The 26,010-nt window shown below is 43.9% G+C and overlaps 1 pseudogene; it reads right to left on the bottom strand.

The window, feature by feature from the left end:
- Window positions 1–9,950: 9,950 nt before the first annotated feature.
- On the bottom strand, window positions 9,951–13,584 carry LOC102284944 (S-phase kinase-associated protein 2 pseudogene; annotated as a pseudogene).
- Between the last annotated feature and the right edge of the window lie 12,426 nt (window positions 13,585–26,010).

The following is a 26,010-nucleotide window of genomic DNA, read 5'->3' as shown; positions in this document are numbered from 1 at the left end:
ACCAATGAAATAATTAATACTTGGTCCCATAACCATGGCTCTGAGGGTCCATCTCCCACTGAAATCCCTGTTGGCCTTTGAAGATGAGCAAAAATGGGAGCTATTTGCCTCCTCTGAGCTCTCAATACATGCTCCTTTTCCACAATTCTCTTCAGGAATCCGAGGGAGTGGGAGAGACCCGGCTGGTGATGACAAAATGGCTCGGAGACAAGAAGGAACGCGGTGTAGAAACCTGACAAACACAGCCCTCATTGCTGAAATGTCAGAGCAACTGAAGTCAAGCCCATTAATCTTGTTTTATTGCAAGATTCGAAATCGCCATGCTATGGCAGCCACAAAATTGATGGATGGGTTTTCCTGCGTTCCCCCAGCGCCTTGGCTGCCTGGGAAACCAGATCTCAGATGAACAGCAAGAGGAAATTAAAGCTGCCTTTTGAGGTTTTTGGGTAACTGCAGGAGAGAAAGATGGGGCATTCAGGGTCTCCAGCAGCCAAGATGCTTACGTCTCGTTTTCACTGCACCTTTTTGTAAGCAAATCAAAGGAACAGCAGTGCTGAAACCATCACAGTAAATCTTCAGCAACTTCTGTTCCAATGAAGGGGCGAGAGTGGTCACAACCTAGCTGCCCTGTTGCTTGAGGCCACCAGGCTGTGATCTTGTTTGACTTCTTGCTAATGAAGTAGGTGAAAGATGGCAATGCCCGGCTGTTTTAATTTGCAGTGTTTTTGATCACTGGGGAGACCAGATCTTTTTCCATATGTCAGTTTTCTAGCTGGATTTCCTCTCTTGTAAATAACCACTTTTACTCATGCCCCTAGTATAATTTATAATTCAGTTCAGCAGTTCTGATTTACTGTGGCCCTACGTGCTCAGCGCATTTAGTGTTAAGATACACAGATACGGCTTGGCGGGTAAAGAATCCCCTTGCAATGCAGGAGACAAAGCAGACGAGGGTTCGATCTCTGGGTTGGGAAGATCCCCTGGGGAAGGAAATGGCAATCCACTCTAGTTTTCTTGCCTGGAGAATCCCATGGGACAGAGGAGCCTGGTGGGCTGCAGTCCATGGGATCCCAAAAGTCACACACAACTCAGCACATACAGATATAGGCGTATTCCATTTCCTGATACAGTGCAGAGATTGGGGAGAGAGAGAGTCAAAACCAAAATATCACTTCATTGAGATATAACTGATATGGATACTTCTAGAATATTTTCCCTGGTTCTGCTGTGAAAAAAATTTCTCTGTTTTTAGAGAGCATAGAGGTATTTCTACTTTTTTATGTTGTACATTATATATCTCAGAATTGCCCAGTTGTTATCTTTGCTCATTCTCTTTTCTTTCCTTCTCTTTTTCTTTTCTTTACTAATTTGTAGAGGCTTTTTAAGTATTTTGGAAGTTAATTCTTTGTCTTTAGAAGGGTCACACATATATTTTCTAATTTTTTTATTTAACTTCCTTGCATTTTTACTATACCAAAAACGGTCATTTTCAGAACATTCTCTAATATCATATAAAATAAACTCAAAATGGATTAAAGACCTAAAGGTAAGACCAAAACCAAAACCTAAATGTAAGGCTCCTAGAAGAAAACGTAGGCAGAACACCCTTTGACATAAATCACAGGACTGTTTTTGTGGCTCTGTCTCCTAAAGTAAAGGAAATAAAAGCAAAAATAAACAAATGGAACCTAATCAAACTTATAAGCCTTTGCATAGAAAAGGAAACCATCAGCAAAACAAAAATTCAACCTATGAAATGAGAGAAAATATTTGCAAGTGATGTGACAGATAAAGGGTTAATATTCAAAATATGTAAATAGTTCATAAAACTCAATAGCAAAAAACCAAACAACTTTGTTAAAAATGGGCAGAAGACCTGCATAGACATTTCCCCAAAGAAGACATTAAGATGGCCAGCAGGTGTGTGAAAAGATGTCCAACATCACTACTCAGTTCAGTTCAGTTGCTCAGTTGTGTCCGACTCTTTGTGACCCCATGAATCGCAGCACGCCAGGCCTCCCTGTCCATCACCAACTCCCGGAGTTCATTCAAACTCACGTCCATTGAGTCAGTGATGCCATCCAGCCATCTCATCCTCTGTCGTCCCCTTCTCCTCCTGCCCCCAATCCCTCCCAGCATCAGAGTCTTTTCCAATGAGTTAACTCTTCGCATGAGGTGGCCAAAGTACTGGAGTTTCAGTTTTAGCATCATTCCTTCCAAAGAAATCCCAGGGCTGATCTCCTTCAGAATGGACTGGTTGGATCTCCTTGCAGTCCAAGGGACTCTCAAGAGTCTTCTCCAACACCACAGTTCAAAAGCATCAATTCTTCGGTGGTCAGCTTTCTTCACAGTCCAACTCTCACATCCATACATGACCATAGGAAAAACCATAGCCTTGACTAGACGGACCTTTGTTGGCAAAGTAATGTCTCTGCTTTTCAATATGCTATCTAGGTTAGGGAAATGCAAACCAAAACCACAATGAGCTATCACCTCACACTTGTCAGAATGGTTATTATAAAAAAGACCAGAAATAACAAATGTTAGTGAGGATGTGGAGAAAAGGATGATAAATTTATTATCTTACAACTGCATGTAATAGTGTCATAACTTAAAATTTTTCTTTTACTGTCAGTTACTAGATTCTCATTCTCATCTTTAATGATCTATTTTGTATTTCTTATATTGTTAAGAGGTTGACCAGGGACTTTGTTTGATTGTCCTGTTTGCCTTTCAAAGTCATAGCTTTTAGTATCAATAACACTGCTATTACTGCTACCATTCTTACATACACGGTAACTACCACTTCAACCACTTAACATTCATTCAGCCTATATCAGTATTCCACCAGACATTGTGCTTTAAGCTTTATCAGACATTATTGAAATTAATTTTTACAACAACCCTATAAAAATGGCACTGTTACCCATATTTTACAGATGAGAAACATGGGAAAGTGGGTCACAGAGAAATTAACAAAATGTTCCAAGATTACAGAGCTGTGTATGTTGGAGGGAAGATAAGTAAGCCAGGTTCACTTGACTTCAGTGTTGGAATGCTTTATACCCTACAGTTAACTGCTTTTCTTGTTTTTTTTTTTCTTCTCATTCCACTTCTTTCTTTCAAATTTTTCTGGTATTGTTTTATTTCTTTTATTTTTCTCTTGTTGTGATTTTCTGTTCCAAAAGTGCTAAGTTCATTCTCACTTTTCTTCTCCCATTTTTCACTATCTCTTTCCTGGTTTCAACTTTCTCTCCATCCGAGCAATGTGTAAATCATTTTTCTTAGTTTCTAGATATCTGAGTATTTTTTCCTTTTTAATATCTATTTGAATTTTTTAACTTACTGCATTGTGATCTTAAAGTATTCTCTCTAAAACTTCTGCTCTTGTGTTTATAGATATGATTTAGTATGTGATTTTTTTTTTTGCTTATAGACCAGGTATATATACTTCAAAAGAAAAAGTAATCCATATTTGTGGATTATGAAATTTAGTTTAAGTCTGTTAGATGGACTGCATTTATTGTGTCTCATTTTTTTCTACATCCTTATTTAATCTCTGTCTACTTGGATCTGTAATAGACTGATAATGCTAAATTACTTTCTTCTTTTCAACAAAAACAAAAAAGCCTATCTTTGTTTCATTTCTTGTGTATTTTTATAGCTTTTTGCTTTATGTGCTTGCAAGTCTTAGGTAAAACTTCTACTTAACACTGTGCTGTCCAGAATTAATCTGGCTATTCCTTGGTTTGAATTTGACAGGTGTATTCTGGTCCATGAATTCATTTTTAACTTCTAGAATCTTTCTGCTGAAAAAACATATCTTATGGGCAACTTAACAGAAACCTTTAAACAAATACAACCTTTAGAGAATTCCCTGGAAAAGGCAATGGCACCCCACTCCAGTACTCTTGCCTGGAAAATCCCATGGACGGGGGAGCCTGGTAGACCGCAGTCCACGGGGTCGCTAGGAGTCGGACACGACTGTATAACTTTCAAGTAGACAACCTGAGCGACTTCACTTTCACTTTTCACTTTCATGCATTGGAGAAGGAAATGGCAAGCCACTCCAGTGTTCTTGCCTGGAGAATCCCAGGGACGGGGGAGCCTGGTGGGCTGCCATCTCTGAGATCGCACAGAATCGGACACAACTGAAGTGACTTAGCAGCAGCAGAGAATTCCCTGGCAGTCCTGTGGTTAGGACCCTGCACTCTGCCGTGGCCTGGGTTCAGTTGCTGATCAGGGGACTAAGGTCCCACAAGCCAAGTAGCAGGGCCAAAAAGAGGTGGGGGAAAAACACTTAAATAGCTTGATAGGCCACTTACTTTTTTTTTTGCCATGCCACAACACATGTAGAATCTTAGTTCCCCAACTAGGGATTGAACCCATGCCCCCTACATTGGAAGGATGGCTAATCACTGGACCACCAGGGAAGTCTCTACTTACATTCATTTTTATAAACACCACACTGTGTTTACCATCTGTCATCCCACTTTATGTCTACTTGTCCTCCTTTTGAGTTTTGATGTGTGTTTTGATGAATAATTGTTTTATACTTCATTTTCTGTCTTATAGAATTTTAAAAAGTAACTCTCTGATTCTTAAAAACTCATTTACAATCAATGAATGAGACATTCCGTGAACCTTCTTAAAGCTACAATCATCTTTTTTAATCTTTCTAAACAAGCACAACTTTTAACTCCCCTTCAGAGCTGATGAAAGCTTTTTACAGGTTTGGCTTCTTTCTCTTTGTCCTTTCTCAGCCCTTTCTTCACTGGTAAAAATCTGGGTTTTGATGCTACTTTATTTTACTTCACCTTCCCTCCGCCTCCCCCAGTTTTAGTTATCTGTAGCTTATTTGTGGACTACAAATTTATTCAAGTTAAATTAATTTTCAACAGTCAGTTCTATTTTCTCCAGTTCTGTTATTACTATATTCTAGACATCCTTACTGCCATTAATGATTTTTTAAAAAAATGAACAGCTGGGCATATAGACTTTCCCAATCATTTTTCCATACCCTGTGAAGGTTACTCATAGGTCTTTACTTCTGATGTGAAGGTCCTCACAGCACATGGGACTGCTGGGGTGGTAGCCAGGCTTAAATGTATCAAGTGTCCAGGGAAGAGGGAAGCTGGGCTTGATCTGAAGGCAAGAGCCGGGATGGTACAGCCCCTCTGGTGTCTCTGGACCCCAGGCTGCCTTCCTTTAATTGATTCTCCCCTGTTCAGGTTGAGTCAGTTCCTGAGCTTCCAAGGCCATTCGCCATGACCCGGCATGCCTGTCACCTGGAAGCATTGGTGAGGCATGGAGACAGATACATGGCCCGTGCAAAATGATTTTGCTTAGGAAGGGAAAGACTGTGAATTTTCAAACCTTCGCAAACATGGGATAATTAGGTGGTACAATAGTTAATGAATTTAATGCAGATAATTGCAACTTAATGCCTATAGACAAAACCATTTAAATTGCTGATACACATCAGTAGCTTCTGATTCCTTGGGAATGCTTGTGACATGAAGAGGTCTGCTCTCGGCTTTAATAAGAGAGAGATTTTGTGTCTCAGAGCACAAGGGGGTCTTTGAGGCATCAACTTGCCAACAGTGAACACACACATTCATCTTACAACTGGGCCCACCTAACACACAGATAAACCCTCAATATTCATTAAAAGGAGTGGTGCTGAACCTGAAGCCCCATACTTTGGCCACCTGATGCAAATGGCCATCTCATTGGAAAAGACCCTAATGTTGGGAAAGACTGAGGGCAGGAGACGAGGGTGGCAAAGGATGAGATGGTAGGATGGCATCGCCAACTCAATGGACATGAACTTGGGCAAACTCCTGGAGACAGTGAGGAATAGGAAGGCCTGGTATGTGTGCTGCAGTCCATGTGGTACAAAAAGTCAGACATGACTTAGCAACTGAACAACAACAACCACCACCACAAACAAGGCTGTTGGTGGATAGTGAGCAAGGGCCCATCCACTGGAATGAGGGCTTCACAAATGGATACAGTAGACATATGTCCTGATGCAAAAGATACGCTTTAACTTCAGGAACCAGCTTTGAAATATAGCCTGCTAGCTTATAAAGCTGCAGCTGGTCTTAAGGGACTAGAAGCCCGGGTGTTAGACCCTGGATTAGAACAATGATGTAAACTACTCATAGACTCTGAGAGAGGGGAAGAGAGATGGGAACCCCCTGGAGTCCACGCTTCTGGAGCCAGGGCAAACTCTGTGGAAATGCAGGCAGCTCAGGGCAGGGGTTGGAGGGGTGGTCCCAGGACCAAGTCACCGTTTAAGCTGGGATGACATAGCACCTGGGATCCTTGCCTCTTAGTCATTGGCCAATTGTGGATGGAGAGATAATAAAGACTTCCTCAGTGATAAGTGCAGAGAAATAGAGGAAAACAACAGAATGGGAAAGACTAGAGATACCCAGGGAACATTTCATGCAAAGTTGGGCTCAATAAAGGACAGAAATGGTATGGACCTAACAAAAGCAGGAGATATTAAAAAGAGGTGGCAGGAATACACAGAAAATCTGTACAACAAAAGATCTTCACGACCCAGATAATCATGATGGTGTGATCACTCACCTAGAGCCAGACATCCTGGAGTGTGAAGTCAAGTGGGCCTTAGGAAGCATCACTATGAACAAAGCTAGTTCATGTGATGGAGGTGATGGAATTCCAGTGGAGCTATTTCAAATCCTAAAAGATGATGCTGTGAAAGTGTTGCACTCAATAGGCCAGCAAATTTGGAAAACTCAGCAGTGGTCACAGGACTGGAAAAGGTCAGTTTTCATTCCAATCCCAAAGAAAAGCAATGTCAAAGAATGTTCAAACTACCGCTCAATTGCACTCATCTCACATGCTAGTAAAGTAATGCTCAAAATTCTCCAAGCCAGGCTTCAGCAATACATGAACCGTGAACTTCCAGATGTTCAAGCTGGTTTTAGAAAAGGCAGCAGAACCAGAGATCAAATTGCCAACATCTACTGGATCATCAAAAAAGCAAGAGAGTACCAGAAAAATATTTACTTCTGCTTTATTGACTATGCCAAAGCCTTTGACTGTGTGGATCACCACAAACTGTGGAAAAATCTTCAGGAGATGGGAATACCAGACCATCTGACCTGCCTCTTGAGATATCTGTATGCAGGTCAGGAAGCAACAGTTAGAACTGGACATGGAACAACAGACTGGTTCCAAATCAGGAAAGGAGTATGTCAAGGCTGTATATTGTCACCTTGTTTATTTAACTTATATGCAGAGTACATCATGAGAAATGCTGGGCTGGATGAATCACAAGCTGGAATCAAGATTGCCGGGAGAAATACCAATAACCTCAGATATGTTTTAGATAACACCACCCTTATGGCAGAAAGTGAAGAAGAACTAAAGAGCCTCTTGATGAAAGTGAAAGAGGAGAGTGAAAACATTGGCTTAAAACTCAACATTCAAAAACTAAGATCATGGCATCTGGTCCCATCACTTCATGGCAAATAGATGGGGAAACAGTGGAAACAGTGGCTGACTTTATTTTTGGGGGCTCCAAAATCACTGCAGATGGTAACTGCAGCCATGAAATTAAAAGATGCTTACTCCTTGGAAGGAAAGTTATGATCAACCTAGATAGCATATTCAAAAGCAGAGACATTACTTTGCCAACAAAGGTCTGTCTAGTCAAGGCTATGGTTTTTCCAGTAGTCATGTATGGATGTGAGAGTTGGACTATAAAGAAAGCTGAGAGCAGAAGAATTGATGCTTCTGAACTGTGGTGTTGGAGAGGACTCTTGAGAGTCCCTTGGACAACAAGGAGATCCAACCAGCCCATCCTAAAGGAGATCAGTCCGGAGTATCCATTGGAAGTACTGATGTTGAAGCCGAAACTCCAATACTTTGGCCACCTGCTGTGAAGAACTGACTCATTTGAAAAGACCCTGATGCTGGGAAAGATTGAAGGCAGGAGGAGAAGGGAAAGGCAGAGGATGAGATGGTTGGATGGTATCACCAACTCAATGAAGATGAGTTTGAGTAAACTCTGGGAGTTGGTGATGGACAGGGAGGCCTGGTGTGCTGTGGTCCATGGAGTCACAAAGAGTCGGACATGACTGAGTGACTGAACTGAACTGAACTGAATTGTGGATCATCTGCTGGAGGCACAGAGCAGACCAGTCGATAGGATGTGTGTGTACAGGGAAATTTCTTTATTTTCTTGAAAAAGAAAAAGATGATTTGGCCACAGTGGGCCTGTGTTTTTAGGGGCCAACAATCAGCAGGAGATGAGGGCCATTTTTCTCTTTATTTTTTAAAAAAGTATTTATTTATTTGACTGCAGGGTCCTAGATGCAGCTTGCAGGATTTTTTAGTTGTGGCTTTTGAACTCTTAGTTGAGGCATGCAGGATCAAGTTCCCTGACCAAGGATCAAACCTGGGCCTCCTGGAGCAAGGAGTCTGAGCCAGTAGACCACCAGAGAATGCCTTCTTTCTCCTTTTTAGAAGGGCAGGTGGCCTCCTGCTCTGAACATCCCACCACTCTAAAATGGTCTTCATTCATTTTAACCATCTTCCTGGTCCAGAAGGCATTCATGTTTGTGTCCCAGCCAGGTGCTATGCTAGTCAATAAGATGCAGAGATGAATAACGTGGTACATCTTCATGATGTACATCTTCTTGAACACAAACGCCTTTCCTCAGTCACTCAACAAACTCCAAGTGTCTATTCTGTGTTGGTCTCTGTGTTGGTGCTAGGAATGAAAAAATGGAACACCTCATTGGTGTTCTTAAGAGTATACAACCTCTAGGGGAGAGAGATGTTGACAGATGATTGACATACAAAATGGTTGCTGTGGTAACACAAAAGCCACAGGCATGAATGATTAAACCTTCCTGTTCTGACCATACTGGCCAAAAGACTGGTTAACAGTGTTCCCAGGCAGGCCTGGGATTGAGCAACTAGGGGATCAAGTTTTTAGAACTGACCAGAAGTAAGAGATTTTTTTCCTTCCAAGGGCTATAAATTCTCCCTCATGGGTCGAGATGGGTATTAATACAGAGGAAGTATTAAGTATTAGTCGCTCAGTCGTGTGTGACTTTTTGTGACCCCATGGACTGTAGCCCTCCAGGCTCCTCTGTCCATGGGATTCTCTAGGCAAAACTACTGGAGTGGGTTGCCATTTCCTCCTCCAGGGGACCTTCCCAACTGTACATAAAGGGGACTTCATTAATGTGCATTAGAGGATACCCCAGGTTAACTGTCATAGAAAACCGTCTCTTGAGCCTTTAAATTCTATACCAATTCTACACCTCTGGTTGGCCAATTGTTTGTTTCCTTATTTAGGTTTTAAGGTGAATGACCTGGGGCTATTCGTTTCCATCAACCTGATTGCAAATCTAAAGGTGCAGTTGAAATGTCTATTTTTCTTGCCATCCTCAGAAGAGATTGCACAGATCTACTCTATGATTCTCATTCTTTTCAGCTTACAATGCAAATAGCTTATTATTTTTTGCAACCTATGTCTTATAATAAAGCAGTGCTGAAACATTAAATAGAAGAATGTTCAGTTGCCATATAGGCTACGAAAATGATATGCTGGTGGTGATTTTTAAGCTTGATTCTAAATAGATTATGAAGAATGGCCCTTGGAAGACGTGGTTCAAATTTTGCTATTTAAGGTATCCTGAAATCATAGGCTCATTCTCCCTAAAATTTCAAAAAGCATAGAGCTTAGGCTCTTAAGGGTATAGCAGTGATAAAAAGCTTTCATAGTCATGTCTAAAAAGCAACACTTCATAGTTTTCTGTCTCCAATGGTTCTCTAATATACTTGTAGAAGGAAGGCAACAGAAAACCAAGAATAAAAATAGCTGAGCTCTCCACAATTGGGCTTCCTGCTTACTTTCCCTGTTCAAAGAAAAGAGGAGACACCATCTTGCAATAGAGGCTTCATAGACAACTGGGCTTCTCCAGTGACAGTCGGCATTTGATGCCCCATATCTCTTGGTTCTTCTGTTGCCAATGGTCGGCCTGGTGATGGTGGTGAAATGGGAACAATTAATCTGTAGATGAGGGGGGGCTTCCTTTAACAGTTGAAGGGTACCGTCTGCCACAATTCCAAAGACTTGTAGTGTTTTTAATGTGGGAATTTCTCCAAGTTCAAGTAAAGTTTCAGGTATTATGTCGTAGCATCAACTGAGTGATAGGTGTTGGAGATAGTTGAGTCGGTAAAATTCTGGAAAGCAGTAATTTTTCAGCATGACACCATCGCTTAAGTCTAGGTGGACAAGATTGGGACATCTTCCAACTAAGGTAGAGACATCTGATCTCTGCAGATTCTTTCGGTACTCGCTGAGATTCAGCTGGGTGATGGTCTCTGATACATGTGCAACAGCTACCTGTACATGCTTTTCAGTGAAATCATAGAGGTTCAATTCATCCAATCTGGAAGAACTGCTCAGCGAAGTCTTCAGGGCAGATTCAGAGAATCCAGAACACCCAGAAATGTTTAGTTGCAGTAAATGTGTGTTCTGAGCAAGATTATCAACAATGGGATCTGAAAGTCGGAGGCCTTCCAGGCTGAGATTCTGCAACTTGGAGCAGTGAGACAGAAGACCTTGCAGGGTAGACACATCGATCACAGAGTTCGACAGGTCCAGGTGCTGTAGACGAAAAGGGCTGAAACGTTCAACTAACGGTTGGTCCATAAATGATTGTGGACAACGGAAGGCAACCACCCTTCGGGACAAAAATACAGAGAAACACAGCTGCAAAAAATTGTCCAGTTATAGAGAATACATACTACTCCAGGGCTTTTAAAAGAAAGGCCTAGAATTCAGTTTGTATTCGGAGCAAAGCATGAATACAGATTGAGACTAAAATGGAAAATTTTAGGGCAAGAGTCTGGTGCAGATGAGATGGCATAGGAGTGGAACACTGCAGGGCACATAAGCAAACCCCAGCCCAATATACCTGTAGAAAAACATGATCCAATTTGAAATGGCTCATCACTGATAACATCTTCTGCTCCTTGGTTTCAATATATATATATATAAACACCCCACAAAGATAGGATCCAAGTAAACAAGTCTATAGATCTGGTCTAGATCGGTGTGTCATCGCCATGGTTGTCTTGTGCACTTAAAAACCTTACTTTCAGTTCTTTTTAATCTCATATTATTAAAGGAGATATCAAGTGTAATTAGCATCCCCTCAAAAGCATGTCAGCTTTCTCATTCTTGAAGAAAGGTCGTTTAATTAGTTTGAGCACACTGAGAATCAAGTTGTAGAAACACAAGCAAGCAAAACCACAAAAAAGATCTTAACAGTGGAAAACTTCAGTCTGACAACAAACTTATCCTTTGAAATTCATAATTAAGAACTCAAACTTATAGAGATCATTTTGTTTTTTGGTTTCTCTCTCTCTCTTTTTATTGGAGTATAGTTGCTTTACAATGTTGTGTTAGTTTCTGCTGTGCAGCAAAGTGAATCAGCCATACGTATACATATGTCCCCTCTGTTTTGGATTTCCAAGAGAGAACTGTGACTCAGAATTTTGCTTTAGTTCATGGAGTTAATAAGTCAAGAAATCCTGCAAGGTCTTTCTAGTTCCAAAGTCCAGGAGATCCACATTGCCCTCAGCAGCCTCCCTCAGGGTCAAAACTTGGAGACCTTCTGTGCAGCAAAGTGAAGCAGCTATATGTATACATACATCCCCTCTATTTTGGATTTCCTTCCCATTCAGGTCACGACAGAGCATGGAGTAGAGTTCCTTGAGCTATACAGTAGGTTCTCATTAGTTATATATTTTTTTACATAGTAGTGTACCTGTCAATCCCAACCTCCTAATTCATCCCAGCTCTCTCTTCCCACTTAGTGTCCATCTGTTTGTTCTCTACGTCTGAGTCTCTATTTCTGCTTTGCAGGAAAGATCGTCTATACCATTTTTTCTAGATTTCACATTGCAGTTTATTTGCCTTATTTTGTTTTACAAAAGAAATGCATGCTTATGGTAAAATTAAAATCATTTATAAGATTATCAAAACTAAAAAAAAAAAAAAAAAGCCCTGGAGACTTTAACTAGACATGTGAGCTGCACACAGTGCTTAAATCTGTGGGGCCAGCTCCCCCAAATGTGAACTGGAATAATAATCTCTGTTTCGCTACCCTAAAGTGGAGGTTATGAAAAAGAAAAATGGGGCAGTAGCTGAAGATCCATCTGAAAAACTTGTAAGCCCACATTCTAAATATACAGATGTACTTTCATTTCATGGCCAAAGAGAATTACACTTCTCTCCACTCTTAAGCATCACCAAGGCTTCGCAATATTTTTATCTTCTTGTTTCGTCAGCAGGAAAATATTTCCTTAAACCTCCCTTTCTATCTGGCAAATTTCTCTGTCCCTTAAACCCACATTTTCAGGCACCAACTCCTTCAGGAAACCTTTCCTGACTGCCTCTTCCATCTCCTTCACAGCCCAGGCCTCTGTCAAAACTCTTGCTGCATGGCACTGTCTCTGTATTTTCGCACATCACCAGACCCAGAGGTGAGGAGCCGTGGTCTAGTGTCTTCTGTACCCCTGGCCAGGAGTGGGATGTATGTTGCAATGCTCTAAGGAGGCCTGTTGAACCTAAGAACATGGCATGAAACTATCGAGTCTGAGTTTCCTAGATGGACTTCCAGACCCAAACCCAAGAAGCAACTCTCCCTCTCAGGAAGAAACAGGCTGTCCCGAGTGAACCAGAGTAAAGAGCAAAGACAACAACTCCACTCTGCCCTCCTTTCTCCAGCTGCTTCCACCTCACTCATCCAGGTAGGTGGGACACCCTCCTGGGGGTCTTCCTAGGGTGCAGGACTTTCATTTTTAAAACTAGGACAACCTACAGAGGTGGGGTGGGGGTGGGAGGGAGGCTCGAGAGGGAGGGGATCTATGTATACATATACCTGATTATCAGGTGGTGCTAGTGGTAAAGAACCTGTCTGCCAAAGCAAGAGATGAAAGAGATGCAATTTCAATCCTTGGGTCAGGAAGATCCCTTGGAGGAGGAAATGGCAACCCACTTCTGTATTTGTGCCTGAAAAATTCCATGGACAGAGAAGCCTGGTGGGTTACAGTCCATGGTGCTGCAAAGAGTTGGACATGACTGAGTGACTGAGCACACACACACACACACACACAACTGATTTACACATTGCTGTATAGCAGAAACCAGGACAACATTGTAAAGCAATTATCCTCCAATAAAAAAAAGATAAAAAAAGAAAACCAGGACAGTCCCAAGTCAACCATCCCCAGATTTCAGTTCCCAAACTTTCAGATTGTTCATTCTAACCCCAAGCATAGAGATGACCCTGCTGTGGGGAAGCGGTACTCCAACATGGAACTTGTCTGCCATGTCAGCCAGCAAACAGAGAAGCCTCCGTCTCACCATTGCCAGGTGGCCGGGACACCAGCAATGGTGCTCCAGCTGTCAGTGTCAGAGAACAGAGAACCCAAGCCTGTTCCCAGAATCTTCTTTGCCAGACCCTCAGATGTCTGCTGTGTGGACAGAAGGTCTTTGGGGGAATACTCAGCAGCTTTCATGGCTTCTGCCTGCTAGATGCCACTATCATCTGTTTCTCCAGACATCTCCATTTCCAAGTGTCTCCTGGTGGGTGCCTGTGTTCCCAGTCACTCAGTCATGTCTCACTCTCTGCAACTCCCTGGACTGTAGCCCACCAGGCTCCTCTGTCCATGGGATTTCCAGGCAAGAATACTGGAGTGCATTGCCATTTCCTCCTCCAGGGGATCTTCCTGACCCATGGTTTCAACCCAAATCTCCTGCATTGGCAGGTGGATTTTTTTACCACTGTGACACGTGGGAAGCCCCAGGGAGGAGCAAAAACACCCCTGGTTGAGAATCACTGTCTTAGATGGATCGTGACCACCTTCCACTTTTCAAATGCTTTGCAAGTTCTGGGTGTATCACTTGCTAGCTCTGAAGAGTGGGGTGGGGCATGGTCAGCCACTTGGAAAACATCCACCATAAAAGTTCATGACTGGGGCTTTCTGGCTTCTGTGCTGCCCTGAGATAACTAAGGGCTGGTGTGGTGGGCACTGTAGCAGCAGTTTACTTGCTGAGAAGACAGAGCCGTGTAGATCTGCTTCTTCGATACTTACTATTCTGAGTGGGGCTTGCTTCAGCCAAGGCTTTATTTACATCTGAAGGTCTCTGATGAGGCTTTTCTAGAGAGCAGATGGGGCTCTTCTCTTGCAGGGAGTGAGCATCTCAGAATAAGGGTGGAGACGACATTGGCAGAATGAAGCAGCTGGCTGGCTGACAGTTGTTCCACGGTGGGGCTAATTACAGCGGCATCTTCCTCCTTGTGGATCAGGAGGGGAAACACTTTGATCACTTACAGCTTCTGTCTTGGTTATTCTGTGGCACCTGCTTCAGACCCTATTGGTTGGTAGGCACCTGATGTCAGTTCTTGAAACAAGACAGTGCAGAGCAGAGGATGAAAGACATAAGCTGGGGGAACAAGACCCCACCATTGTGGTTTCCTAGCCCTTGTCAAAATCTGCATAAAAGTCAGCAAGACATACTAGAACATAAAGGACCAGACAAACAGACTGTTTGGAAGACAAGAGGTGCAGTGGAAGCAGAGGTGGCTGTCAGCACCCCAACTGTGTCTCTTTTGTTCAGGACATTATGGTCCACCATGGCTGATTTATGCCAGTCTCTGCATCTCTCTGCCTGAGGGCTTTGGAGGTGGCAGAGCCTGCAGCAAGGAGGAAGTACTGGAAAATTAGTCCTCTGCCTCCAGGAGCATGTAATGAATGGTCGAAGGCAGTTGGGGTAGCAATACCCCAGCTCCCTTGCCCCTTCTGCTTATACTCTTGACACAAGTATTCTACATCAGCTCCGTGTTTCTGGGTTAGGATTATGCTCCAACTATCTCCTTATCTCAATAGAGTTTTTTTTTTTGCTTTCTGACACACTGCATATTGGCTACTTTTTCTCTCCTATCTCACTTCCTCCCTCATATGAATGCATATTGGAATCACCTCCTAAGTAAACCATCTATTCTCAAATCCTCAATGTATCAATAAAGTTTATCTTTGAGGAAACTCAAACCGTTGTATGCAGGTCAGGAAGCAACAGTTAGAACTGGCCATGGAACAACAGACTGGTTCCAAATAGGAAAAGGAGTACGTCAAGGTTGTATATTGTCACCCTGCTTATTTAACTTATATGCAGAGTACATCATGAGAAACGCTGGACTGGAAGAAGCACAAGCTGGAATCAAGATTGCCGGGAGAAATATCAATAACCACAGATATGCAGATGACACCACCCTTATGGCAGAAAGTGAAGAACTAAAGAGCCTCTTGATGAAAGTGAAAGAGGAGAGTGAAAACATTGGCTTAAAACTCAACATTCAGAAAACGAAGATCATAGCGCCTGGTCCCATCACTTCATGGCAAATAGATGGGGAAACAGTGGAAACAGTGGCTGACTTTATTTTTGGGGGTTCCAAAATCACTGAAGATGGTGATTGCAGCCATGAAATTAAAAGAGGCTTACTCCTTGGAAGGAAAGTTATGTCCCACCTAGATAGCATATTAAAAAGCAGAGACATTACTTTGTCAACAAAGGTCAAGGCTATGGTTTTTCCATTAGTCATGTATGGATGTGAGAGTTGGACTATAAAGAAAGCTGAGTGCAGAAGAATTGATGCTTTTGAACTGTGGTGTTGGAGAAGACTCTTGAGAGTCCCCTGGACTGCAAGGAGATCCAACCAGTCCATCCTAAAGGAGATCAGTCCTGGGTGTTCATTGGAAGGACTGATGATGAAGCTGAAACTCCAGTATTTTGGCCACCTGATGCGAAGAGCTGACTCATTTGAAAAGACCCTGATGCTAGGAAAGATTGAAGGCAGGAGAAGGGGATGACAGAAGATGAGATGGTTAGATGGCATCACCAACTCAATGGACATGAGTTTGGGTAAACTCCAGGAGTTGATGATGGACAGGGAGGTCTGGCATGCTGCAGTTCATGGGGTTGCAAAGAGTTGGACACAACTGAGCGACTGAACTGAACTGAACTGAAACCACTGACTGAATACTAACAGATGAGGACATGGTATTTACCTGCTCTAAGGCTGTGTCTGTATGTTGACAGAAGGGTGCACACAGATATGCAATGTCAAATGCATCATTGGCACATGGCACATGTTGAACTTCCAAATTCAGAGGAGGGGTCTCTTGGTGGCCCCATGCAAAATTTAATTTCCTCACATTTCATTTTGAGACTTGTTGGCTTCATTTCTCACTTATGGTCCAGTCACTAAGTCAGGTTTGACTCTTTGAGAACCCATGTACTGCAGCACACCAGGCTTTCCTGTCCTCCACTACCTCCCTGAGTTTGCCCAAACTCATGTCCATTGAGTCGATGATGCCATCCAACAATTTCATCCTCTGTCACCCCCTTCACCTCCTGCGTTCAATCTTTCCCATCATTAGGGTCTTTTCCAGTGAGTCAGTTCTTCCCATCAGGTGGCCAAAGTATTGGAGCTTCAGCATCAGTCTTTCCAATTAATGTTTAGGGTTGATTTCCTTTAGGATTGACTGGTTTGATCTCCTTGTGTCCAAGGGTCTCTTAAGAATTTTCTCTAGCACCACAACTCAAAAGCATCAATTCTGTGGCACTCAGCCTTCTTTTTGGTCCAACTCTCACATCTGTACATGACTACTGGGAAAACCATAGCTTTGACTATACAGACCTTTGTCAGCAAAGTGATGTCTCTGGTTTTTACTACGCTGTCTGCTGCTGCTGCTGCTGCTAAGTCGCTTCAGTCATGTCCGACTCTGTGCGACCCCATAGACGGCAGCCCACCAGGCTCCCCCATCCCTGGGATTCTCCAAGCAAGAACATTGGAGTGGGTTGCCATTTCCTTCTCCAATGCATGAAAGTGAAAAGTGAAAGTGAAGTCGTGTCTGACTCTTAGTGACCCCATGGATTGCAGCCCACCAGGCTCCTCCGTCCATAGTATGTTCCAAGCAAGAGCACTGGAGTGGGGTGCCATTGCCTTCTCCAGCTACACTGTCTAGGTTTATCATAACTTTCTTTCCAAGGAGTGAACATCTTTTAATTTTGTGGCATCAGTCACCATCTGCATCAGCTCTAGATGGCAAAGACTTTGTGTAGACTTGTGCGTTCTCATTTGCATTGGTTTATGTGCCAACACATTTTAAACACTCTCATTTCAGTGTATGCATTGGTATACAGTTCTTGCTGATGTCGTGGAACTGACTGAAGTCCCTGTGTGGGGGTGATACCCGACAGTGATGTTGCCTCTGGGTTAAATCTTTATCTTGAGCCTTTTTTTTTTCTTAGAGAATTGCTTATATTTAACATTAAAAATTATGTCTCTGAGATTTGAAGAAAATTTTTGGGTTATATTTATTAATTCCATTGCCTTTATTAGCTAAAAAAAAAATCCAACTCTTTGCAATACACAGGGGTTAAAAATATTTAATGATCTCCTGAGTAACTTTGTGGCAACACTAAGAAGAACTCAGAAGAACACCATTCCTCCATGTACCTGCCCGGCTTTAGCTGTCTCACACCTGACGGCCATGCCTGGAGTTCTTAAAACAACCATAATATTTGCTAATTAGTTTACAATTTAAGAAATGCATGCTTGTCATAGATGTAGCCTGGATCTTAGCCAAGAAGGCTGAGATGTAGAGAAATTAGTTCAAGCTTCTAATTCCATATTCATGGGAATTCCAATGCCCCTCTCTAGATTTCTGAGAACTCCCAGGGGCATAAATTCTCAGTCATGTCCCTCTCTAGTTTTCTGCTTTTGCTCAACTTCTGTTCTCATGGGTTTCTTCCTCCCATGGCTGGTCTCTTCCCTGCGTTGTGCACAAGTATGAAATTCATCTCCTTTTCCTGATTTCCTGCAAAAACACACAAAGCATTTAAGTATGTGTTGGACTTAGATGTTCCAGAATTAGGAGTAGGTTATCGCAAAGCAAACAAATACTATAAAGATGAAGATGAGACCTACCTGCTCTTTTGGGAACTCTGCACTGGAGGCTTTCACTTGCTTCTTTTCTTCTGCAATCCTGGTTTCTTGTAACCTGCCACCACACCTGTACCTCTCCCAGCTTCTTTCTCTGTCCTCCACTCGTTTGCCTTTCACTCTTAGGACAGGCAACATCATCATGTCCCCCTCCACCGTGCCCTTCCCTGGAGGAGGATGACATACCCTACCCTGTTGAACCCAGGAGTGGCTGTGTCACAAGCTTTGTCCAAAGACATGTGACTGCAGGTGATGCAGGTTACATCATGCAAAAGATTTCCAAATCAGAGCACGGTTCATCACCTCCTTTTCCTCATCGTGATGGCGTTCCAGAAAGCAACTGATCTGGAAGCCTGGGCCCAGGGGCCAGACAAGGGAGATTGGATGGGGCCAAGCGTACTTACCAAGTCAAGGAAAAGAGCTGTTTTCTCTGGATTCCTCTTACATGATCAGGCCATCTATGACTAAGCATAATTTTTTTCTTTCCTTTCTAATTCCTTTATCTTCTTATTGAGAATCTCCTGTGAAGTGTTGAGTCAACTGAAGGTAGCAAGACACTCTGATGCTATCAATATCAGGGGAGAGCTCTGTAATTGTAATGACTGTGACAGACTTTTCATAGATAACTTTTATCAGATTAAGGAAGTCTTTCATTCCTATCTTTATAAAGGTTTTTAACATAAACAGATATTGCATTTCATCAAATACTTTTCCTGCACATACTTGAAATGATCATATGACCTCTCTCCTATAACTTCATTTTTTCTTTGAGATTTTTAATATTTTCCACATGTTCAGAATTAAATCACTGGTTTTGCAACTGTATTCTGAATTAAAAATTTACATTCTCTTTTTTGAAAAATAATAATAATGACAACTGATTTTTGAGTGTTAAAGCAACCATGCATTACTAAAGTTAAAAAAATTCTTATCATGTGTCACTGGATTTGAACTACTTTATTTTATTTAGGAATTCTACATCTACATTCATAAAGAGTCTGGCTTATATTTGATTTTTCTTGTAACGTTGTTCTCTGATTTCTGTCACAGGTTTACCGCCTTGTAAACTGAGATGGAATTCTTTGGAACTGGGTTTGGAATTTTCTTTATGTAGGTCTTCCATTTCTTTTGGTTCAATTTGGGTGAATTTTGTTCTTCTAAGAATTTTTCTTTTTTTAATTTTTAAATTATTACCAGCACCGATTCAATCCCTGATTGGGGAGTTAAGATTAAAAAAAAATTTGTGGACACATATACAGAAAGATGGGTTTCCTTGGTGGCTCAGACAGTTAAGAATCTGCCTGCAATGAAGGAGACCCAGGGTACTTCAGTATTCTTGCCTGGAGAATCCCATGGACAGAGGAGCCTGGCAGGCTACAGTTCATGGGGTCGCAGAGTTGGACATGACTGAGTGACTAACATTTTCACTTTCATACAGAAAGATGGGGTTTCCCAGGTGGCACTAGTGGTACAGAACCCACTTGCCAAAGCAGGAGACATAAAAAGGTGCAGGTTCAGCCCTGCATCAGGAAGATCCCCTGGAGAAGGAAATGACATTCTGGAGTGGATAGACAAAATCCCATGGACAGAGGAGCCGGGCAGGCTATACAATCCATGGGATCACAAAGAGCTGGACACAACTGAAGCAACTTAACATGCATGCATGCATATAGAAAGATAGCAATTTCATTAGAGCTTGCAAAGAACCACTATTTTGCTTTGTTGATTCTATTACAGATTTTGGCATCTATTTCATTAATTCCTATTATTAACTATTTCCTCCTGTTCATATTCACTAGTGTCACCACATCCCTGGGCTAAATTCATTCCATCGTATGCTGATACAAGTCAAATATTTCTTTGAGTGTTTGGAAAACAAAACAAAAAAAGCAACGACACCCCTCCATCCCTCACTCTCTCTCTCTCACACACACATTTTGTGATGTGTTGGCAGATTCAGGAGGTTTATGAACCATGGTTCTTACACTGGTAAAATGTGAGCTTTAAGATACATTTTTGTTTTTCCCAAAGAGATAAGTTACAGTGCTGAGTCAGCCACAGTCACTCATATTGTTTCCCGTTGACACCAAAAGCTCAGACTCCTGCTCCAACTCGCCCACCCCTGGGAGCCAGCCTGTGGTCTTGGAACCAGATTGCTCTCATTCCATATGGAAACCAGAGGTTCGACCTTGGCAGATGAGTCTGCCATGTCAAACACTTAGGCTGGACACCTCAGATATTGCCAGGTATTGAGCATTTTGCCCCAAATGCTGCCAGCAAAATGTTCCTGGAAAAGGAACATTTTTCAAGGTCAGTCTGTGTCTTTAAGGGCTCGAGGTTCAGATTTCAGCCACAAGGCTCCCTTGACCAAACTTGAAAGTTTGCTTTCTGCTCTGCATTGGAACAAATGTTCACTTTGCTATAAAACATCAATTCTCTTTCTGGTCTAAGAGATTTCCATTCCCTTCTGCTCACCTATCTCTGTGATGTTAAGAGCACCTGTGGCCGGAAGAGAGGTCTTCTGCCGGGTCTGGAAGCTTGGCCCAAGGAGCTGGTGTTCTTGTGCAGTGAGGTCATCTTCCAGAAGTACCAGACTGATGTGTTTTTCATCTCTCTCACCCAGACACCACGTGTACTGGCAGCCATTCCTCCATCAAAGCATACAGGAGAGGGGAGGGCAAGTGCCTCCTGTAGAAATAAAAATAAGAGGTGTCTCCATCAAAGGAAGAGGAAGGGAGAAGTCGCCCCTTCTGGCCACAAAGAACTGTGGGAGGAAGGCGAGGGTCGAAAGCAGGAAGTCAGTAGAGAAAGAGGTGTGTTCTGACTTTCCCAGCTTAAGTGGGAATCCTCCCAGCTAAGACTCCAGAGGCTTCCTCAGCTGCTGGGGAGGGGGCAGGAACACTGTCCATTGTTTCCTGGTGCCCCTAAAAGATCAGAGATGGATGGAGTTGGCTGGGAGATTTACCTGGGGAAAAAGATATTGCTGTGTTGTGGTGAGGGAGTGCTAGAGCTGCGAGCTGGAGGGCAGGCCATCCTGACCAAGAGCTGGCTAGGTACGACTTCCTGGTGTTCCAGGGGTTAGGACTCACACTCCCAATGCAGGGGGCCTAGGGTTTAATCCCAGATCCCACATGCTGCAGTTAGGATCTGGCACAGCCAAATAAATAAAGCACTCACCAGACATCACAGCTAGACCTTCTGGGCATGTAATCCTGGAGAGGGTTGAGCTGGAATCAAGGCAGCAGGACTACTGAGCCCAGACAGAACCCAAGAGGACACAATTCAGCCTCAGGTGCCAGCTGGGCTCCTGACAATCAGGTGGACAGGGGCATCCTCATAGAGATCAGCAGAGCTGGAATGGACCGTGGCAGCATCACAGTCACACAAACGAGCTCTCTCATATAGCTAGATGCCATCCTGGAGATAAGCAAGGTGAAGGAAGTGAAAGTTGCTCAGTTGTGTCCAACTCTGTGATCCCATGGACCGTAGCCTGCCAAGCTCCTCTGTCCATGGGATTTTCCAGGTACGAATACTGGAGTGGGTTGCCATTTCCTTCTCCAGGGGATCTTCCTGACCCAGGGATTGAGCCAGGGTCTCTTACAATGGAGGCAGATTCTTTACCTTCAGAGCCACCAGCGAAGCCAAGCAAGGTGAAGAGAGATTAAACAGAATTTAAAAATACAAAACATTTATGGGACTTTCCTGGCAGTCCAGTGGTTAAGACTCTGCACTGCCACTGCAGGGGAAATGGGTTTGATCCCTTCTCCGGGAACAAAGATCCTGCTTGCCAAACAGTGCAGCCAAAAACTAGGGGAAAAATACAAAGCATTTATCCAAAAGAGACTGAATTCTCTAAAGAGACTGTTATACATTATTAGATCAGATTGAATTTCCTTACATCAATTGTGGAAAATAAATATGTTTTCTTTGCAATTCTGAATGTGACTGCTAAATTTGCAATCCTGATACAAGCTGATGCACAAAGATGACACTTTCAGCTGCAGGAAGGCATGACACAGAGCGAGGATGGTCTGAGCTGAGTTGTTCGTGTCTCCTGCTTGGGAATTGAGAGGGACGAGAATAGGGGCACGAGACTATATCTGTGGAGAGCTGTTTCTCTTCGGTGGGAAAAATAATTGGCCTGGAGGTAGCTTTCATCTAGTTCTGCCCCAAGCTGATTTGTTATGATGACAGGCAGAAGGCATCTCTTCAAGAACACCCCAGCTCCTTTCTTGGGACCTGCCCCCCTCTACAGGGTTTGGGATCCAGAAGGAGGTGGTCCAAGTTCCAGCTCTGATTCTGACTGGGTGCACAAGTCCACAGACTTCCCTGAGCTCCTCTCTAATAAATTACGATTGAGACATGCATACCCCTGATCCTCTGGCTGCAGGAAGAGCAGGGATGAGGGGGACAGAAAAAGTCCTTTTTCCCCAGTCCCATGCCCATTCCAACCTCCCAGATGCCTGCCTACTCCTGCAGTTTCTTCTCTGCATCCTGCCAGTCCTGCAGGTGGAATTTTCCTCCAGGCACTGTTCTGGCTTTCCGCTGAGCAGAGGTTTGTTCATTTGTATCAAGGCCTATACTGGGTCCTGGAGCTCTTGAGGCCAATTAGATACAATGTCTCGGGACTTCTCTGGCTGTCCAGTGGTTAAGACTCCCAACTTCCACTGCAGGGGACATGAGTTTGATCCCTGGTTGGGGAACTAAGATCCCACATGATGTGGGGCACAGACAAAACAAAAGAAAACAAAAAACACTAGATACAACGTCTCCCCTCCAGAAACGTCCCAGAGACTCTCAGGCATGGTTCTGCCTTCTCCTGCCAGGCTGTTTTCCCTTAGTTTATTAATTTATTTAAGGCTGTGCTGGGTCTTTGTTGCTGCACTTGGGCTTTCTCTGGTTGCAGTGAGCGAGAGCTGCTCTTTATCGTGGTGGCTTCTCTTGTTGCAGAGCATGCAGGCTTCAGTACTTGTGGCACGTGGGCTCCGTAGTTGTGATATGAGGGCTTAGCTGCTCCATGGGATCTTCCTGACCCAGGGATAGAACCCATGTCCCCTACATTGGCAGGTGTATTCTTTACCTCTGACCCACCAGGGAAGGAGATGGAGTGCATGCTGATTTCCAAGAGTGACCTGCTTCCTCAGTTGGGTAACTTTTGTACCCAGTGTGACCTTCATCAGTGAACATGGTGGCCCTGGTTGGTACAGAGACCAGCCAGTGGTGAAAGGACACCTAGATATGGTGTGGTCCACCCAGTCCTATCTTGGAGAAGGGAGCACTGAGTCCCAGAGAGGGACAAGGGGGTGATTCCATTCATGCACTGTCTCTTCAGCAGAGCACACCACCCCTCCCAGAAGGAGAGCCCTCCCTCCCACCAGCCTGGCCCATCTACCTCAGGGTGAGAAGCCAGCTGGAAGGAGATCCCCTCCCAGGACTCCAGGCCTGAATTGAATCATGGCTGTTGACAAGATGCAGGCTGGAATAGAGGATTTGGGGGAGTGGAATCTTTGAAGATGGTTATTTTCCTCCCTATATGTACATGGTATTGGACATGTCTCATGGACCCATGGGAGCGCATTGACTTGTCCTACAAAACTTTTGATCACCTACTGTTTGCCTGGGACTCCAAAGTGAATAAGGCAGGGTCTTTGCCACCCGGGAAGTCCTCGGGCAGTGGAGGAGGCAGACACATGTAGAGACAAGAATGGCACGGACTTGCAAGGAGACGTAGGGATCATCATGGAAGTGATGAGCCTTTAGCTGACCCATCTCGGGCACCAGAGGGAATCAGAGTCACTCATGAATCAATCTTGTTTTATTTGTTTGTTTCTGCAGTGCTTCCTGGAACCAAGTCTCTTACAGCCTTGAGGCTTCTCCTCTTGGTTTCCAAGGCCAGGGCCACTGACCCCAGGGCTCTCAATGGGTCACCATGTTGCTGCTGATGGCTGGCCTGACCAGATGCAGGTGGGCTTAGGAGACCTCATGTTTCCTACAGGGGCTTATCCTTCCAGAACCAACCATAGGTGATACGGAAATTTTCTAAGAACCACAGTTTTCCATCTCTAATGGCTTCTTCACTTGAAGGCAACAGGCTTGTCCCCTGGAGAGTGGTGGGGAGAACTAACAAAGATGTCTACTGACCACTGGTGGGGAATGTATAGAAAGGAATGAGCCCTCCAACCCAAACCCTTCATTTCCATAGGATATAACAGGTAATTACCTTGATAGGACAACAATCAGCCTTTTGAGGTAGTTCATCAGAAACAATGAATGTGTCTTCTGGGCAGAGAAGCATGGATTTTCCCATCTGCTCTTCTTCCCTTCTCTGTGCCTCTCCCTTCTCACCCCTTCCCCTCTCCTCCCATCCACTTCCCCATCTTTTCCTGTCTTCTTTCCTCCCTTCCTCCCTCTTTCTCTCCTTTCTTCTCTAAGCCTGGGAGGAAAGCATACTTGCATCTCAGAATCAAGGTCACTAGAGTGGTGGTCTAATTGGGCCCTGGGAGATTGGTCAAAGGGTGCTTTGTGTTTCAGGTAGATCCTCACGAATGGAATTCTTTATTAGCCTTCCAATTTCTTTCATTAATATGCGTTTCCGTTCCCTTTCTGCACACCTGCTCCTGACTCCCAGGCTGCCAAGCCCTGCATTTGTCTCTGGAACTTAAATGCCAACAGGGATGTACAGTGAGGATCTCTGAGGGTGTGGAAAGCCAGGCAAGCACGTCATTAGTCAGAGGAAATGGTCAGCCTGGAAAAGCTCGTCCTCAGTCCTCAGAGTGGCATCTGCTGAATGGCCTCTCAGAGGGTAAGAGTGCTTTCCCCCAGGTCAGGCTCTGACTAAGCTCAGAGTTGGAAGCTACTGTTTATTTACTTTTTAAATTTATGTTTGGCTGTGCTGGGTTTTCGTTGCTGCACAGGCTTTCTCTAGTTGTGGCGAGCAGGGGCTACTCTCTGGCTGTGATGCGCAGGCTTCTCATTGCGGTGGCTTCTCTTGTGGAGCACAAGCTCTAGGACATGAAGACTTCAGTAGTTGTGGCTCCTGGGCTCTAGAGCACAGGCTCAGTAGTTGTGGCACACAGGCTTAGTTGCCCTGCAGCATGTGGGATCAAGCAGGATCAGGGATGAAACCTGAGTCTCCTGAGTTGACAGGTGGATTCTTTACCACTGAGTCACCAAGGAAGCTCCGAAGCTACTGTTTATTATCCACCAACTCTGCATCAAATTCTTGCTTCTTGCCTCACCGGAACCGCCTCCTCTACTCCCACCCCACAACAGGTGAAAGGAAGCAAGCATCCCAGTCTCCACTGACAGATGTGAAGGATAAGTCTGAATGAGGTCAAAGAACATGCCAAGGTCACTCGGCCAGTAAATGGCAGAGCATAGACCTGACTGTGGATCCAGATGATGCCCTGACTGTTCCAGGCGCAGGTGAGGAATAAGGCCAGAGACAACACACACCCTGCCCCACCCCCCACCCCTGGGTGCCCGAAGCAAGACAGAGTAAGACAGTCATGGCTCTAGAACTTCTTCTCCCAAGGGCTCAAGAGAGAGCAGGGTACGGCCTGCTCCCAGCACCCAAAGTGGGGGCCCCTGGGAAGAATTGAATCTGTGACAAGGAATATCAATGGAACTGATGACTCTGCCCCCAGGCTGGACAGTTGTTTAGGGACAGACTTGTCCTTCTAGGGGACACCAGCCACTCTGGGTGCTCTGGACTGAACTGTGTTTCCTCAAGAGATGCTGAAGTACCCACTGTTTACAGCGGCCAGGACATGGAAGCAACCTAGATGTCCATCAGCAGACGAATGGATAAGAAAGCTGTGGTATATATACACAATGGAATATTACTCAGCCATTAAAAAGAATGCATTTGAATCAGTTCTAATGAGGTGGATGAAACTGGAGCCTATTCACAGAGTGAAGTAAGTCAGAAAGAAAA

Source organism: Bos mutus, chromosome 21 (genome assembly GCF_027580195.1).
Source record: "Bos mutus isolate GX-2022 chromosome 21, NWIPB_WYAK_1.1, whole genome shotgun sequence".
NCBI lineage: Eukaryota > Metazoa > Chordata > Mammalia > Artiodactyla > Bovidae > Bos > Bos mutus.
This window is presented reverse-complemented; position numbering and strand designations above follow the sequence as displayed.